Consider the following 6,000-nt stretch of genomic DNA (forward strand, 5'->3'; position numbering starts at 1 on the left):
AGCTGGAGTGGCTACAGAAATATTAAAAATATGTAGAGACTTTTTTTTTTTTTGAGATGGAGTCTCATTCTGTCACCCAGGCTAGAGTGCAGTGGCACGATCTTGGCTCACTGCAAACACCACCTCCTGGGTCAAGCAATTCTCCTGCCTTAGCCTCCCAAGTAGCTGGGATTACAGGTGCACGCCACCACACCCAGCCAATTTTTGTATTTTTAGTAGAGACAGGGTTTCACCATCTTGGTCAGATGGTGACCACCATCTTGGTCACCATTACTCCTGACCTTGTGATCTACCTGCCTTGGGCTCCCAAAGTGCTGGGATTACAGGCGTGAAAAAAATATGTAGAGACTTTAAGATAAAATTGCTACTAAAAACAAAGAACATTTTATAATGATAAGAAGACCAATTTACTAGAAAGATATAATGATTATAAACATACATGCACCTAACAATAGAGCCCCAAAATATATAAAGCGAAACCTGACAGAATGTATATGAGAAAGACCACAATAATAGAGACTTACATACCCCACTTCCAATAATAGATAGAAGGATTAGTCAGAAGACTAGCAAGAAATGGAAGATTTGGGTGACACTATAAACTAACTCCACCTAATAGACATGACAGAACACTCCATTTAGCAATACATTATTCTCAAGGGCACATGGAACATTCCAGGATAGACTATATGTTAGACCATAAAATAAGTCTCAGTAAATTAAAAAAGACTGAAAATATACAAGTTATGTTCTGCAACCAATGGGAGGAAATTAGAAACCAACCACAGAAAAAAATTTAAGAAATTCACAAATATGTAAACATTTTAAAAAATCCTAAAGAATCGACAGGTCAAAAAAAGAGATCATCCAGGGAAAGTAGGAAATAACTTTGAGATGGATGAAAATAAAAACACCAAAATTTATGGAATACTACTAAATCAATGCTTAGAGGGACATTTATAGTTAACGCTTACATTGAAAAGAAGATATATCTCAAATCAATAATCTAACATTCTACCTTAAGAAACTAGAAAAAGAAGAGCAAATGAAACTCAAAGCAAACAGAATGAAGAAAATAATAAACATTAGAGTGGAAATAAATGAAATACAGAAAAGGAAACGGTGGAGAAAAATCTGTGAAATAGTAAGGTAGTTCTTTGAAAAGATCAACAAAATTGGCAACCCTTTAGTTAGACTCACCAGGAACAAAAGAGAAGATACAAATGACTAAAATCAGAATGTGGGAACACTGTGATGTTGGCACGAGTCTGAATATACTGAAAGTCCCCAAATTGTTGTGTACACTTTTTTTTTTTTTTTTTTTTTGAGATGGAGTCTGGCTCTGTCACCCAGGCTGGAGTGCAGTGGTGAGATCTGGCTCACTACAACCTCCACCTCCCGGGTTCAAACGATTCTCATGACTCAGCCTCCTGAGTAGCTGGGACTATAGGCGTGCGCCACCACACCTGGCTGGTTTTTGTATTTTTGGTAGAGGCAGGGTTTCACCATGTTGGCCAGACTGGTCTTGAACTCCTGAACTCAAGTGATCCACCCTCCTCAGCTTCCCAAAGTGCTGGGATTCACAGGCAGCCACCATGCCTGGCTCCCCTTACTGTAGTATACTTTAAATGGGTGAATCTTATGGTATGCGAATTTTATCTCATAAAGCTGTTAAAAAAGAATGAAAGCACAGAGGCAAATCTGAATGTTTATAAAACTTAAGATAAAGGAAGCATCCTAAATCGGTGGGGGTTTGGGAGAAAAACATTTAGTGCTATTATATACCAAAAGGAATCAGGAGAAACAAAATGCTCAGAAGAAAGCTTACGTAAGGAAGCTGTTTCTTGACTAGTGGCTTCCACAACTTTCCTTTGCATCAGAAATCTCCTGGAGAATTTGTTAATACAGATTACTGGGGTCAGCCCCAGAGTATCTGATATCCTGATATCATAGGTCTTCAGTGAGTAGAATTTGCATTTCTAAAAGGCTCCTAGTGTAACCGCCTAAGGGGTTCACTTTGCCCCCTGCCTAGACAGAGCCAATTCATCAAGATGGGGGAATTGCAACAGAGAAAGAGTAATTCACACAGAGCCGGCTGTGCGGGGGGACTGGAGTTTTATTATTAAATCAGTCTCCCAGAGCATTTGGGGAGCAGAGTTTTTAAGGACAACTTGATGGGTTGGGGGAAGCCAGTGAGCCAGGAATGCTGATTGGTCAGAGATGAAATCACAGGGAGTCGGAGCTGTCTTCTTGTGCTCAGTCAGTTCCTGGGTGGGAACCACAAGATCAGATGAGCCAGTTTATCAATCTGGGTGGCACCAGCTGATCCATCAAGTGCAGCATCTGCAAAATATCTGGAGCACTGATCTTAGGAGCAATTTAGGGAGGGTCAGAATCTTGTAGCCTCCAGCAGCATGACTCCTAAACCATAATATCTAATGTTGTGGTTAATGTTAGTCCTACAAAGGCATTCTAGTCCCCAGGCAAGAAGGGTTTTGCTTTGGGAAAGGGCTGTTACCGTCTTTGTTTAAGCTATAAACCAAGTTTCTCCCAAAGTTAGTTCAGCCTATGCCCAGGAATGAATAAGGACAGCAAGATGGAGTCAGTGAAGTTAGATCTCTTTCACTGTCTCAGTCATAATTTTGCAAAGGTGGTTTCATTAGATGCTGCTAATGCTGCTAGCCCAGAGACCACACTTTCAGAACCATTGTTGGTCTAAAGCCAGTGTAAGAACTCATAAAGGAAAGGTCGAAAAATCCTTGACTGTAGAATATGTTTAAGCGTCTGATATATCAAACATCACATAAACTCAAAAGGCAAAGATTGGGAGAAATAATTTGTATGAAGTGTGATAGACGAATCCTCAAAAACCTCATATAGTTGAATTTTAAAAATGTTAAGACTTGGCTGGCTGAATGAACAAAGGACATGGGACATAAAGTGTTATCAGTGAGGACATACAGATGGCTACAAAATATGAACTGTTCACTTTCTCCAGGGAAATGCAAATTAAAAGAATATTTTATTCATCAAATTGAAACCACCTTTGCAAAAATTATATCAGTAAGAAAATTATGGCAGCAGGGGAGATCTGATCTAGCCAACCCCCGTCTTGACTTTAGCCTTCAAGCTGCCTTAATTATTCTTGGGATTAGACTGGGCCGACTTTGGGAGACATTTAGTTTATAGTTTAAATGGTAATAGCTCTTCCCCAAACTCAACTGCCTTCGTAAAGCTAATGAGAGACCATCAGGCGAGGAGGACAGAGAAGCCTGATTTGTACTATCTGTAAATATAAACAATTGCCAGCCATTATTCTGGAGGTCACAAGATATGCAATTTCTCCAATTACTCCTGCAGGTAACATCATTATCGTAGAACCTAAGATTGACCTTTTGAGATATCTTTTCCACACCTGGCTCTGCCTGGACCTGCCAGCTGCTCCTGTGGCCACACCCAGAATTGACTCAGCACAAGAAGATAGCTTCAGCTCCCTAGGATTTTTTTTTTTTTTTTTCTTCGAGACAGAGTTTTGCTCTGTCGCCCAGGCTACAGTGCAGTGGTGCGATCTCCACTCACTGCAAGCTCTGCCTCCCGGGTTCATGCCATTCTCCTGCCTCAGCCTCCCGAGTAGCTGGGACTACAGGCGCCCGCCACCACGCCCAGCTAATTTTTGTAGTTTTAGTAGAGGCAGGGTTTCACCGTGTTAGCCAGGATGGTCTCGATCTCCTGACCTCATGATCCATCTGCCTCGGCCTCCCACAGTGCTGGGATTACAGGGGTGAGCCACCATGTCTGGCCAAGCTCCCTAGGATTTTCTCTCTCACCCACCAATCGGCAGCAAGCACCCACTGCCTAGCCACCCTTATCCCTAGCTCACCAAACCATTTTTTTTTTTTTTTTTTTGAGTTGCAGTCTCTGTCGCCCAGGCTGGAGTGCAGTGGCATGATCTTGGCTCACTGCAACCTCCACCTCCTGGGTTTAAGCAATTCTCCTGCCTCAGCCTCCCAAGTAGCTGGGATTACAGGCTTGCACCACCACGCCCAGCTAATCTTTGTGTTTTCAGTAGAGACAGAGTTTCACCATGTTGGCCAGGCTAGTCTCAAACTCCTGGCCTCAAGTGATCTGCTTGCCTTGACTTCCAAAGTGCTGGGATTACAGGCGTGAGGCACTGCGCCCTGCCTCCACCAAACCATCCTTGAAAAATCCCTAACCTCTGAGCCTTCACGGAGATAGGTTTGAGTAGTAAATTTGTCTCCTACGTGGTGTGGCTGGCGTGTCAGTTAAAGTTTTTCTTTATTGCAATGCCATGGTCTATTTTGTTTGTGCAGTGGGCAGAAAGAACCTATCCGGCAGTTACAAAATTAGCAAAAGTTTTAAAAATTATTATATTACAATAAAATATAGACTTCCTTTTTGAGACATGGTCTCACTCTGTTGCCCAGGCTCCAGTACAGTGGCATGAGCATGGCTCACTGCAACGCTGACCTCCCAGGCTCAAGCTATGCTCCCACCTCAGCCTCTCAAGTAGCTGGGATTACAGGTGCACACCACAACACCTGGCTAATTTTTGTATTTTTTTTGTAAAGACAGGGTTTCACTTTGTTGCTCAGGCTGGTCTCAAACTCCTGGGCTCAAGCAATTCAACCACCTTGGCCTTCCAAAGTGCTGGGATTATAGGTATGAGCCACCGCACTTGCCCAGATACAGATTTTTCAAAAGCAGTTTGGCAATACATACCGAGAACTTTTATCGTTACCTTTGGGTTAAATGATTTAAATAAAAAAATTATATATATATATATGTATACACACACACATACACACACACACACATATATATATATATATATATATATTTTTTTTGAGACGGAGTCTTGCTGTGTTGCCAGGCTGGAGTGCAGTGGCATGATCTTAGCTCACTGCAACCTCCACCTCCCAGGTTCAAGCCGTTCTCCTGCCTCAGCCTCCTGAGTAGCTGGAACTACAGGTGCACGCTACCACATCCAGCTAATTTTTGTATTTTTAGTAGAGATGAGGTTTCACCATGTAGGCCAGAATGGTCTTGATTTCTTGACCTCATGATCCGCCTGCCTCGGCCTTCCAAAGTGCTGGGATTACAGGTGTGAGCCACCATGCCTGGCCAAAAAAAAAAATATATATATATATATTTAAATATATTTATGTTAGAAGTAAATGCTTGGTGCCACAAAGTGAAACCAGTACTCTCACTCAGGCAAAAGTTTTCTCAGCAAGGCAATTTACTTCTGCAGAAGGGTGCTGTCTGTGTCAATCATGATTGCAGGAGCACAGGGAACAAAGGAAAATGGGGGTTTTTGTTCTTAACGCAATCCCTACCTCTGTGTTACTCCCCCATGGGCTGGGGTTTGACCACACAATCTAAAGTGACCCAACTGGGTATTTTTGAATAGTTTTCCCAAATAAGGAAGGGGGAAGGGGGATGTGAGTTACAATGGTGGGATGTGTGGGAGGTGTGGTTTCAAAGGGTGGAATGGGTGCAGAGGGAGTAACCAAGGGAACAGATGTGAGTTATTGATTAGAGCTGACAGAAAAGTTGTTTACAGTAACTAGCGGCAAGGAGGCATGGAGAACAAGAAAGTTAGGTTTGAGAACAAAGAACAAGGAAGTTAACAGGCTGAACTTTTGAAGAGAAATTCATTGTATCTTACAATTATTAAAGCATTTAATAATAGCAAAACCCAGGAAACCTTAAAGTAAAATGCAGTAGGCCACTGGGCATGGTGGCCCATGACTGTAATCCCAGCACTTTGGGAAGTCAAGGCGGGTGGATCACCTGAGGTCAGTAGTTCAAGATCAGCTTGGCCAACATGGTGAAACCCTGTCTCTACTAAAAATATGAAATTAACCAGATATGGTGGCACATGTCTGTAATCCCAGCTACTTGGGAGGCCAAGGCAGGAGAATCACTTTATCCTGGGACCTGGAGGTTGCAGTGAGCCGAGATCACACCACTGCACTC

Source organism: Pan troglodytes, chromosome 6, assembly GCF_028858775.2.
Source record: "Pan troglodytes isolate AG18354 chromosome 6, NHGRI_mPanTro3-v2.0_pri, whole genome shotgun sequence".
NCBI lineage: Eukaryota > Metazoa > Chordata > Mammalia > Primates > Hominidae > Pan > Pan troglodytes.